Source organism: Coregonus clupeaformis, chromosome 26, assembly GCF_020615455.1.
Source record: "Coregonus clupeaformis isolate EN_2021a chromosome 26, ASM2061545v1, whole genome shotgun sequence".
In the NCBI taxonomy this organism is placed as follows: Eukaryota; Metazoa; Chordata; class Actinopteri; order Salmoniformes; family Salmonidae; genus Coregonus; species Coregonus clupeaformis.
Window position 1 is genome coordinate 35,482,950 of NC_059217.1, and position 13,848 is coordinate 35,496,797.

At 42.4% G+C, this 13,848-nt stretch overlaps 1 protein-coding gene and 1 long non-coding RNA gene across 2 annotated transcripts in view; one reads left to right on the forward strand and one right to left on the reverse strand.

Annotated features, from left to right (window-relative positions):
• The window catches only part of LOC121540720 (protein inscuteable homolog), a 117,015-nt gene that overhangs the window by 64,329 nt on the left and 38,838 nt on the right, over positions 1 to 13,848 (forward strand). The gene's annotated exons all lie outside the window — the stretch shown is intronic.
• LOC121540721 lies at positions 5,247 to 6,225 on the reverse strand. Its single transcript, XR_005995538.1, has 3 exons — positions 6,175 to 6,225; positions 5,744 to 5,838; positions 5,247 to 5,633 (listed from the first exon to the last, which is right to left on the reverse strand). It is a non-coding gene; the product is annotated as an uncharacterized LOC121540721 (long non-coding RNA).

The window sequence follows — 13,848 nt, forward strand, 5'->3', positions numbered from 1 at the left end:
CCACCATTTGCCATGATGACAGCTTTGCATACTCTTGGCATTCTCTCAACCAGCTTCACCTGGAAAGCTTTTCCAACAGTCTTGATGGAGTTCCCACTTATGCTGAGCACTTGTTGGCTGCTTTTCCTTCACTCTACCGTCTGACTCATCCCAAACCATCTCAATTGGGTTGAGGTTGGGGGATTGTGGAGGCCAGGTCATCTGATGCAGCACTCAATCACTCTCCTTCGTCTGACTCATCCCAAACCATCTCAATTGGGTTGAGGTTGGGGGATTGTGGAGGCCAGGTCATCTGATGCAGCACTCAATCACTCTCCTTCTTGGTAAAATAGCCCTTACACAGCCTGGAGGTGAGCCCAAACCAGATGGGATGCTGTATCGCTGCAGAATGCTGTGGTAGCCATGCTGGTTAAGTGTGCCTTGAATTCTAAATAAATCACAGACAGTGTCACCAGCAAAGCACCCCCACACCATAACACCTCCTCCTCCATGCTTTACGGTGGGAACTACACATGCGGAGATCATCCATTCACCCACACCGCGTCTCACAAAGACACGGTGGTTGGAACCAAAAATCTCAAATTTGGACTCCAGACCAAAGGACAGATTTCCACCCGTCTAATGTCCATTGCTCGTGTTTCTTGGCCCAAGCAAGTCTCTTATTCTTATTGGTGTCCTTTAGTAGTGTTTTTTTTACAGCAATTCGACCATGAAGGCCTGATTCACACAGTCCCCTCTGAACAGTTGATGTTGAGATGTGTCTGTGACTTGAATTCTGCATTTATTTGGGCTGCAATTTCTGAGGCTGGTAACTCTAATGAACTTATCCTCTGCAGCAGAGGTAACTCTGGGTCTTCCATTCCTGTGGCGGTCCTCATGAGAGCCAGTTTCATCATAGTACTTGATGGTTTTTGCGACTACACTTGAAGAAACTTTCAAAGTTCTTGAAATGTTCCATATTAAATTACCTTCATGTCTTAAAGTAATGATGGACTGTTGTTTCTCTTTGCTTATTTGAGCGGTTCTTGCCATAATATGGCTATCTTCTGTATACCCCCCACCTTGTCACAACACAACTGATTGGCTCAAACGCATTAAGAAGGAAAGAAATTCCACAAATGAACTTTTAAGAAGGCACACCTGTTAATTGAAATGCATTCCAGGTGACTACCTCATGAAGCAGGTTGAGATAATGCCAAGAGTGTGCAAAGCTGTCATCATGGCAAAGGTTGGCTATTTGAAGAATCTCAAATCTCAAATACACTGCTCAAAAAAATTAAGGGAACACTAAAATAACACATCCTAGATCTGAATGAATGAAATAATTTTATTAAATACTTTTGTCTTTACATAGCTGAATGTGCTGACAACAAAATCACACAAAAATTATCAATGGAAATCAAATTTATCAACCCATGGAGGTCTGGATTTGGAGTCACCCTCAAAATTAAAGTGGAAAACCACACTACAGGCTGATCCAACTTTGATGTAATGTCCTTAAAACAAGTCAAAATGAGGCTCAGTAGTGTGTGTGGCCTCCACGTGCCTGTATGACCTCCCTACAACGCCTGGGCATGCTTCTGATGAGGTGGCGGATGGTCTCCTGAGGGATCTCCTCCCAGACCTGGACTAAAGCATCTGCCAACTCCTGGACAGTCTGTGGTGCAACGTGGCGTTGGTGGATGGAGCGAGACATGATGTCCCAGATGTGCTCAATTGGATTCAGGTCTGGGTAACGGGCGGGCCATTCTGCGTAGGACCTTTAAATGACCGCATTTCCAAGAATTTGATATAATCCTCAAACCCATTCAAAAGATTAGGGGACTGACCCCAGAAGTATACACAATTTGAATCCCATTGAGAGATTAATTTACTAATCAAAATACTATGAGTTGACATTATTGAAGCCATTTAGTGTCTGTTGTCTAGTTGTGTTTGTGTATTGTTAAATAAAAAATAAACAGAACTTACTCATTTTGGCAGAAATCTGGGTGTGGCCATCAGTACACACTTCAGTTAGTGGGACCATGGGTCAGCAACTTGTCCATTGTCCTTATAAAGCCCTCTTTCTCCATTCTGCAGGAGCTCCGCTGGGTTTCCCTTTCGTGGATGGTCACAACTGTCACAATTTCCTGAGCTGAACTGAGCACAATGGCCAGGACTATCCATTCGACCATCACTTGCAACAAAATATCTACTGTGTGCAATAAACACATTGTCACCCTGAAGCAAGTAACATCACATCAAGTTTATTTCACATTTTCATAACACAGCACTATACATCAGGCCCAAAATTCCATAATTTCCCAACCTTATGAAAATTAATGAATAATTGTTCGTACTGCAAGAACATTCTAAGAGTGTAGAAACTAGGGGTGTACCGAGTAGTTGGACAAAACTAGTATCGTAACAGATTGGCAATTTTCTGGATATGATTTTGATCCGAGTATTTTTTGTAATTATCTGTGATCGGAAAAAAATTAATTTTTGTGTGACAGCAGGCATCTTTCTCATGTCAGTCATTCATGTGCGAGGTTCTACGTGGTCTAAATAACTAAACTGTCTGTCTGTAAAGAGAAGGACGGGCTGTACGTTGATCCTGCTGCTCTGATTGGATAGAGTGAAACTGTATTTCTCTGTCCACTCACTTCATAATTTCACCTGATCAGTTTTCCTCGCATGTTTTCAGTCTGATCATTGAGATTGCTGCTGTTTGCTATCAATATGCATAATATCTAACAAGCGGGGCAAGGGTAGGGAAAATAAATGAAACGCTGATGCCCATTCTGACTGAGTGACACCAGAGATCCCAATGTCCTTGGTAGAGTTTCTGGTTGTAGTGCTGGTTAGAATGGATACCTCAGATATACCAGCGGTTGTCGGAAAGGGATGTCCTTCCCAACTCGTGTCTTTAGTGAAAGTTCTCTAGACGACTTTACATGCCAGCTGCAGACTGAGATGATAAGGTCTAGTGCATTGTCTTCTTCTTCACCTCGTGTAGAGGTTGAGAGTTTCAGAGTTTCTCTATTTCAAACGTCTCACGTTTTCTGGTCTTGTAGAAATTCAACCATTTGCAACGTTTAGCTCACGCTTCACATCTGCTGGTCTGTAGAGTTTCAACCATTTTAAGCCGTGGGGCTTGCTGGTCTAGTAGAAATTCAACCATTTGCAACATATGGCTGACGCTTCATGTCTGCTGGTCTAAAGGTTGTTTTGTTTTTCAAGGCTTTTTATGCACTCGGGGTAAAAGGGGTGTTCCATCATGTTTGTGCTCATCTGGGCGTGGCCACTGCCTGAGAACAAATCAATATGGAAAACAATAATCTCATCTAGAATGCTAAAATCAAATTGTTATCTTCACAAAAGTATTATTATATTTAATCATTCGTTTTATACAACAATTAGATGCAAACCTCATAACTGGGAAGTGTATTCCCCCCCCCAGAGATACAGTTATGTTGTTCCACCGTCTTTAATGACATCACAACATAGTAACGAATTTGACGATTGTTCTTTAAGTCCCCACCAACCATTTCCCACATACTTTTAAGTAGGAATGTTGTTTCATTATCCACTTTTGGATGTTGGAGTTTTGGCGGGAAGACTTCCTTTCTTAACAAAGGGGTCCTTTCTCCCAATACCTCATGGCAAGGAAGAGAAAGTCTGCACTGTATTTACGACCGGTCATAAAACTGCCCCCCAGGAAAGGGGGTGTTCAAACCTTTGCCTAGCCGGCATATTTGATCCTCAACTCATGAGGGCAAGTCATGACAAGAGTGTATCGGGGACTCGATCTGGTACACATCATAGCCGATGGCCGTGAACCATCTGGCAGCACTTCTACCCAAGATCTGCAGGGCAGCTGGAACAACTACATACACAAATCACAGCATCAGGACCACGACAGACCAGAAACTGACCAATGCTGGTTTAGAAGTGAGGGAGATTATGTCAGTGAGTGGGCATCGGTGCGAAGGTTCGCTCCATAGTTACTGGCTTCCCTCACTGACAGACAGAAAAGTTAAGATGGAGTGTTGCCTTATTAACGTCCAAAAGCAGAAGTCGAGTCACAGGTTCTCTTTCCATTTCCCCTGAAAACCGGATGCATCCGGTTGTAACGACCCTGCAGAGGTTGGTCTAAAACAGGCTGAATTAATCTAAGCTAAAACAATGAATCTGTAAATAATGTTGACATTTTTGTGATGAGGTCCATGTTACATCTAGCTAAGGTGTTTTGTGCAGCAATGAGCAGTATTTCTGAAGTTTGGCGATAGATGCGGTAAAGAGATCGATGGAACGCAGGACGCCGTCATTGGCCCACACACATCTGATATAACAAAGTGGATATTAGTCAAATCCGTAATTACTTACATATTGTAACAGGCCCATAATGTGGCTACTAAAGTCCGATTTGGGTATTTGACTGTTTTCGCTGCATAATATTTAGAAGTTGTCCCTTTTCAGGTTTTGAAGAAGGGACTGCTAAATGCTAACTCACGTTCGTATGAGCTGGTAGCATAGGTAGCATACAGAAATTGGTAGTGGTAGTCAAAGTGATGACATGAACATGTATTGGGGTTGACATCCATATAACCATTATACTCAGATTCTTACCTCAACATATTGTTGACAGAGTCCACGTGACGAGGAGTAAATGTATCTTAATCAAAATAACTTCCACTATGTCAATGTACAAGTAGTCTGCGATGCCACACTAGCCTTCACAAAATGTTGTTGCCAAATGGCCCGGGAGCACACGACTCCTTCGTTCTATCACATTCAGCCCTTGGAGTCAAGTTTGAGGAAAGGCACATTCCTGATGGATGGCTATTAGGTGAAGAAATCACTAACCCTTTTTTTCCTTTACCTGCCTGATACATGTGTAAATGTGTTGTGGTCCACAGTACACTTAAAATAGTGTTGATTCTTATATCAATTTACTACTTTATATTTTGGGGGGTTTAGGTGATACCGGGGCTATGAACAAAAAACATGGCTCATGACACCAATCCTACACAGTAACAATGACGCAGAAGAGAACTTCAACCATGCTCAGATGAAAAAGAGTTTAGTAGAGAGATCTATCGGAGTCTTAAAATCCAGATTCAAATGCATTGACTGCTCTGGGGGCGTTCTTTTATACACCCCAGAAAAACATGCAAGACCATAACCTCAGCATGTATCTTGCACAATATTTGCTTAAAAAACAGGATACCAGACATTCCACCAGCTGTACCTGACCAGGATGTTGCCGCTGACCACAATGCCGATGGTAGATACAATGCTGGCCAACAAGCAAGGAATAACCTCATAAGGAGGAAATTCACATGACAAAAAGGAGGTCTGTATGATATCGAACCAGATTTATTTTAGGATATCCATCTTCAAGTCTTCTTCGCTTCTCCATGGCAAACTTCTCCTTCTCCAGGGCTAATGTCTCTCTATCTGCATTCAGCAGATCAGCTCCTCCTGCGCAGGCCCGTGACTTCCACAAGGAGTGTCCTCTGGACAGCCACCATCTCCTCCGCACCAGCAGGCCTCCTTGCCCAGGGTGGCACTGACTCATACATTGGAGTGTCGTGATGGATAAGGATCTGAGACAGGCACATCTCCTCTGTGTCTTAAGTGATGATCTGTTGAGAAAATACAATTAATCTATTATGGGAATGATGTGTTGTAGGACATAGGACAATTCTAGAAGAATAATAAACATACAACATTTGAAATTCAAACAAACACCTACCTCTGCTTGCTCTTCTATCATATGATCCTGATGATCCATGGCTCGCTCCCACATCGGGGTACAGGGGCATATGGATGAGGTCCTGTCTGTTATTTCTGTAAGGACAGACACATTGTGTCAACATGACAACGAAGTTTCAAAAGTTGTAGGCCTAGTTACTGCAGCTAACTCTGTTACTTAATATGATGAGAGAAGTAAACTAGTGTAAAATTACACAAACACGACTGGATACTTTTGTAACCATGAACGTTTTCTTGCGTCACTGCCAGTTGGCTTCCGGACATTTCAATACAGCAAGAAAACGAATTAAACGTACATTATCTAGCTAGTAATTAACAATATATTACAATAATCATGTTATATAGCTAACGGTAGCTTGTCAATTTGCAAAGAATTTAGCTAACGGTAACAATGTTGGCTAATTAACTTACCCATCGCACAGTCTTCCGAGGCGATACCCGACTGCAGTCCCTCTGCCACCGTCTTCCTATCATGGACAATACCTTCTTGTCCAGCTGGTCCACATGAATGGTCAATACCCCCCCTCTCTATACCCCCCACCGCAGAGACGGACTCGGCCACTCTCGCCCATCCTCTTTTTGGTCTTTGCAGTTATCGAGTCTCCCCAACAGCAACCTTTTCCTGGCTGCTATTTCCTCCACCATCACTTCAAGGTCTTGTTTGCTGAAGTTTTTATTGCGCTTTCCCTTGGTTATCCATTTTTGCGATTTTGATCTATCTATAGTCCGATGGCTATAGTGTGAAAAATAATGTATTTTTGTAATATTTTTTTTAATAAAAGGGTTCGCGAGCCAAGTACAATTTAAAATTATCTAAAGACAAAGCAGATAATTAAATGTGATAAAATGGAAATATCAATGCTTTATTATAGTGGGCCAAATCCTATCATCTGTCAATGCCACATAAGAAGATATTTAAGTTCTTACAAAATACATTTACAAAGTTCATAAGAAAACTATGAATTCATAAGAACATTTTGAGGAATTGCACTCCTTATTTTATTTTTTTACTTACGAAGCTACCCAGTGAGCATTGCCAACTTAGCAACTTTATAACGCTATATTTAGTGAGTTTTCAGACTGTTATTGGTACTTTATAGGCTGCCTTTGGGGAGTTTTGACATAGAGGTTTTCTATGGTTTTTATAGCATTTAGCGACTTTTCCCACTCAATTCTGCCGCAAACGATTGGGAGAAGCTGTCTGCAACATTCACAGCAATGGCGCACACTCTATTCTGCCGCAAACGAGTGGGAGAAGTTGTCTGCAACATTCACAGCAGCGGCGCACACACAGGCAGAGAATCACAAGGGGATGGGGCGTGCGGCGGGAGAGGGGGCGGAAACGTTACATCAGGGACCACAGCTGTGCCACAGCAAGCGACAAATCAAGGAGCCAATAATGGATCTCACTGAAAAGTTGTTGGCAAACACTGAACCCAGGTGGAATAACCCCTTTAGTTGCTAATGGCAGCCTGTAGTACCCTGGTCGCCCTTCAACTTGAGATTCTCAATGAGAGGGGGCAGCACTGAGCTAGCCTGCAATATAATTTCCTGAGGTGTGTTCAACAAGGCTTACATTTGCGAACACTCATGGCGAACTATAGTCCCAGTCGATATTCATGTAATAATAACGAATTCCCCTCGACCACGCCCACAAATTAGGGAAAACCAACATTCTTTCCTATTGACTCCAATTGTAAAAGAGGCAACTTTGTCTTGATTTTTTTGTTATACAGAAATAACAAAATATGTAAAACAGCTGCTGTGTTGTTCAAACGTACATGTAGCCAGGAAAAAATCCCGACCTACGGTTCGCAATGGTCCCACGTAGGGATATAGAGCCTGCGAGAAGAGCCCTGTGGCTTCAGGCTATTCGGCGTGGGGACGAGGTGTCCAAGTAGGCTACATGTAGCTATGTGTGTGGAAAACATTTCATTTAAGACATTTAATTTGTTTAGTACAGTCTGTTTGTAACCAACTCATTACTTGTAGCTGTATAGTCTGTTTGTTTGAGTTGTTGGTCTTGGCTAGCTTAATGTTCCAGTTGATAGCTAGCAACCACTCACTCAACCACTCACTCAAGTGGCTGATAGCATCGTCATGAAAAGGGGCATAAGGGAAGCCTTACAATATTACGTTTTTCTAAGTAGTGAGAACACTAGGGAGCAGGCAACGTTGAAAAGTAATCTTTAGACATTTTGACCTTTTCTTCAATGTAGTTTTGTAATTGACTAAAACAAGCAGACAACAAGAAAATTTCATTTGAAAAAGGTCATTTTTTTGCTGTGAGCCAATGGGGTTACCTAGGTAACCACAGGTTGTTTTCCCCACAAGTGGACAGGATCGCGACGTTCTATTTAATATCGACTCGGACTATGTTTGTTTTTAACGTTTTTAACACGAACGTTCCATTTGTTAGTTTCTGTTGGTTCTTGGCAAAACTTAAATGGATGCGGCAAGAAGAGCAGCTGGAACAATTCTGGATGATTTTGTTTATTTTGGTCCAGATCCTATTGAAGCAATGATCCCGTACTAGCAGTCGCTATTGATGGGATTGAAGATGAGTCTGGGAGAATACTGAATTATGTGGAGGAGATGATCCCGACATACAGTGACCTCTCCTTTCGGGCTCACTTTCGGATGGGTCGGGAGACCTTCCAGGTAATTTGTGATACATTTAGCATCAGGTGTATTATGTATCATATGTGCCTACTCCTCTTAAATAATGCCTGAAGGCTGTCTGATTTCCTGAATAAAATGTAGCATACTTCAAACAAGCCCAGCCTCAATGATCAAAAATATAAACGCAACATGTAACAATTTTAAAGGTTTTACTGAGTTAAAGTATATACAGTGGGGAGAACAAGTATTTGATACACTGCCGATTTTGCAGGTTTTCCTACTTACAAAAAAAAAAATCCAGAAAATCCAGAAAAATCCAGAAAATCACATTGTATGATTTTTAAGTAATTAATTTGCATTTTATTGCATGACATAAGTATTTGATCACCTACCAACCAGTAAGAATTCCTGCTCTCACAGACCTGTTCGTTTTTCTTTAAGAAGCCCTCCTGTTCTCCACTCATTACCTGTATTAACTGCACCTGTTTGAACTCGTTACCTGTATAAAAGACACCTGTCAACACACTCAATCAAACAGACTCCAACCTCTCCACAATGGCCAAGACCAGAGAGCTGTGTAAGGACATCAGGGATAAAATTGTAGACCTGCACAAGGCTGGGATGGGCTACAGGACAATAGGCAAGCAGCTTGGTGAGAAGGCAACAACTGTTGGCGCAATTATTAGAAAATGGAAGAAGTTCAAGATGACGGTCAATCACCCTCGGTCTGGGGCTCCATGCAAGATCTCACCTCGTGGGGCATCAATGATCATGAGGAAGGTGAGGGATTTCGTCACGGTATCTCTGTGCATTCAAATTGCCATCGATAAAATGCAATTGTTTTCGTTGTCCGTAGCTTATGCCTGCCCATACCATAATCCCACTGCCACCATGTAGCACTCTGTTCACAGCGCTGACATCAGCAAACCGCTCACCCACACAACGCCATCTGCACAGTACAGTTGAAATCAGGATTCATTGATTTCACCTGTGTTTGTTACTCACCTGGTCTCATTATCTCCTTATTTAGTTCAGTTCATTCTGTTTGTGCCTTGTGAGGTATTGTTCTTTTTGACTCTACTAAGCCTTTTCCTAGCTCGTTTCTGAGAACCAGTTATAGCCTTCAGTCCTAGTTTTTGATTCTCCTGCCTGTTTGCCTACCTGTGTATGACCACTGCCTGTCTGTGACCACGATTCCTGCCTTTTGCAAAGGCGGAATGAACACCTGCCGCGCTCTGTACGTGAATCTACACCTTTTTCTCCCTGAGTATTCATCACAGCGACAAAGTTGCCTCCACTAACAATCAATGTTACAGCTGAGTAGCTGTTCTAAGTACTGTCTCTAAGAAGGTGAATTTAAGTGGGACCATCCTATTACTCTCTTCAAACCATCGTCTACTACACTGCTCTCATCACCCCACAGGGGATCATCGACCCTCAGAAGACCACTTCCAGAACGAGTGAAAGTAAACAGACGACTAAGAAGGACATTGTGACCTCTTGTGGACAATCTGAACCTTACATCTGAGCCTTACATCTAAAAGGCCATCCGAAAAGAGAAGGCCCAATCAACCCTTCCCACGAAGGCATGGGTCCAACAGAGACGACGAAGACAAACACGTAAATACATGCATTACTTATTACCAAACGGGCGGCAGTTCTGGCAAAGTATTAGGATTACTGAGTTTAGGTCCATGTGTCTCTAAGTGTTCTCTCTCTCTCTCTCTCTGTCTCTCTCTCTCTCTCTCTCTCTCTCTCTCTCTCTGTCTCTCTCTCTCTCTCTCTCTCTCTCTCTCTCTCTCTCTCTCTCTCTCTCTCTCTCTTTCTTTAACTCGCCATCTTTTGTAACAAGTGTCATATTGTGTTAGTCTGCTAGGGACCCGTTTTCATTGTATTACGTTTCTAATCCCTACCTATACCGTGTTTGTATCTAGTGTTATCATTTTTAATTAGTTAGTAAATAAATAATTAAATCAATTTGTGTGGTACGGAATGATCAGTAAGACCCGGGTTCGTGCAGACTTAAAGAGCCTACGACTTTCAGAATGAGACTGATATGAGGTAAATTATTAATAAATGATAAGAGATATCTTGATATCTTTAGAGTTAATTCGGGAAACGGTAACTCGTTAAACAACTTTTCCTGTGGTGCCCCAAATTCCTAATCAGTTAATTGTTACATTATTAATTTAATCTAGTAACAATTAAACATAGTAGGTAATTTTCCGATAAATAATAGTCATCACAATAATGAAAGGCACGTCACGACAATACGGTGATGGCGGCAGATGAATGGCACGACAATGGGCATCAGGATCTCGTCACGGTATCTCTGTACATTCAAATTGCCATCGATAAAATGCAATTGTTTTCGTTGTCCGTAGCTTATGCCTGCCCATACCATAATCCCACTGCCACCATGTAGCACTCTGTTCACAGCGCTGACATCAGCAAACCGCTCACCCACACAACGCCATCTGCACAGTACAGTTGAAGTCAGGATTCATCCATGAAGAGCACACTTCTCCAGCGTGCCAGTGGCCATCGAAGGTGAGCATTTGCCCACCAAGACCCTGGTGAGGACAACGAGCATGCAGATGAGCTTCCCTGAGATGATTTCTGACAGTTTGTGCAAACCCACAGTTTAGCCAGCTGTTCAGGTGGCTGGTCTCAGACAATCCCACAGGTGAAGAAGCAGGATATGCAGGTAGTGGGCTGGCATGGTTTCACGTGGTCTGCAGTTGCGAGGCCCCGGTTGGACATACTGCCAAATTCTCTAAAATTACATTGGAGGCGGCTTATGGTAGAGAAATGAACATTCAGTTATCTGGCAACAGCTCTGGTGGACATTGCTGCAGTCAGCATGCCATTTGCACACTTACTCAAAACTTGTGACATTCTGTTGTGTGACAAAACTGCACATTTTAGAGTGGCCTTTTATTGTCCCCAGCACAAGGTGCACCTGTGTAATGATTATGCTGTTTAATCAACTTCTTGATATGCCACACCTGTCAGGTGGATGGATTATCTTGGCAAAGGAGAAATGCTCACTAACAGGGATGTAAACAAATGTTTGCACAAAATTTGAGAGAAATAAGGTTTTTGTGCATATGGAAAGTTTCTGGGATCTTTTATTTCAGCTCATGAAACATGGGACCAACGCTTTATTTTGTTCAGTGTACTATAGTACATAACGCTCATTTACTCATTACTTTCCCATTGTTCCTCAACTGTAGTGTATGATATACAATTTTCTAGCTCTGAGTCTCTACTTTTATCCAATGTAAAAAACACAATTTCAAATTTTGCTACATAAGACCGAATTTAAAATGTTTTCGAATAGTGTGCCTGATTTCAGTTTATGTGTCAAAACAAGCAAGTATAGTGTAGAGAATCATTGTACCATCTAAACCGTTGTGAAATATCTTTCCATAACCAAAAATATTGTATTTTCAGCTGTTTGAAGCTGGTGTACAAAAGTAAAAGACGTAAAAACGACACTTAAGAACGGGAAGTATAGAAATGGCGCACATAGAACAGATCTACCGCTTCTTAAGCTTGCTTTAAATGACTGACAGATCTATTACTCACATTTCTATGTGCATTTGGTCAGGTCTCCCAAAAAGTTACATCTTACAGCTTTAACAAAATTAGCTAACTGGCTATTTACGTTCCTGTCCAAAAGGGCAATGGCTTGACAGAGAAACCTCAGACGATTCCTGCGGTCCAGGTCAGGGATCCCTCCTGTGTAATGCACAAAGCACCTGGAACAGGATCACAGCTTCGGTTTGATCATATTGATCAAATAAATCGATATGGTAAAAAATATATATACTACAAAAAAAGTGATAACAAAAGTTAGCTAGCTAGGTATTGGCAAGAAGAATAATCTGAAGTTTGCACAAATATAATTATTTATTGATACAATTGAAACGAGGCCTAGTTGTGTCCGCAACCCGACTAGATTGTGAATGACTCTTGGCGGAATGCATTGCTAGACTGCCGTGACGCCTCGATCACACCTACGGCGTCATTGCACAAAATGCTACATCATCTGGATATGTGTGCAACAAAAGTTCAACATTCACCTTCTGCTATCATTTCTGTCAAGCTCTCTACGCATACAGATAAATTCAACGTATGCCACACACAACACACTGCAACTGCCTCTGCAACGCAATGCTGCGTTCCATTGGAAATGAATGTACATCTGGTGTACCAAAATGCAATGACGCTGTCGGTGTGATCGAGGTGTGAGGGTGATAAGCACAATATTGTTCGCAAACTGCAGCCCCCTAAACGATTCGTTCTTGAGTTCGAATTTGTTGAGCAGAGGCTGTGTATGTTTTGGTTCTCCAAAGTTGTGTCCAATATAACATTTAATAATCAATGAATTGCATTAATTATTGCAGCATGCAATAAATTATCAGTATATTAACATGTATTTTTCTTCTCTATGCTCATGATCCATTCCCATGCGCGCTTATGACACAGTTGGTACTTGGTGGTTGGAGCACATCTCTGGAGCTGCTGAGCCGGAGAAGCGTGTATTAAAGGCGCTGCATGGTCAATCCGTGGTCTGCATTGGCCATACAGCATTTACTATGACTCGGCCTCTGTAGAAGTCAGAGCAAACATACTTTTTTACACTTTGCTGAGCAGCGCAGAGCTGTTGTGAAGGAAGTTGTCAAGGAAGTGTGTTTGTATAGAACCTCCCGCACCCACCTACCATCAGCCAATCATGTCAATGCAGAGCTATACGGAGCCCTCCGCATTGTTACAACATTTCAGAGGTGCACAGCGATGAGGTACAGAGCTCAATTTGGCCTCTGCGTGCCTCCGGAGGCTCCGCAATTGCGTCACACCCACCATACGAAGTCTCTGACCACATTTTCGGATTCAGCATAAATTGGCTCTTTCGGATCAAGCATAAATTAGGAGCTAATTTATGCTTGATCCTAAACTGTGGTCAGAGGCACCGTATAGATGGTGTGACGCAATTGCGAAGCCTCCGGAGGCCCGCGGAGGCCAAATTGAGCTCCGTACCGCATCGCCATGCGCCTCTCAAATTTTTAACAATGGGGAGGGTGCCGCATTGACATGATTGGTTGACGTAGGTGAGGGCAGGAGGTCCTGTATAAACACAAACTCACTTCCTTGACAACTTCCTTCACAACAGCTCTGCGCTGCTTGGCGAAGCGCAAGAAGTATGAATGCCCTGACTTCTGCAGAGGCCATATCACTATAAATGCTGCAAGGCCAATGCAGACGTCAAAATGACCATGCAGCGGCTGTAGGACTCATTTCGGCCAGCACTAGCAGGTCAGACGAACAACTAAAATAAACGAGTCACTCAGAAAAATGAATCATGACTCTCGAGTCAGTAAAAAGTATTGTTCAAAAATAACTAATCGTTGGGGAACTGCACATCACTATTATGGATGAGCCAGCCAGGGTTTCATT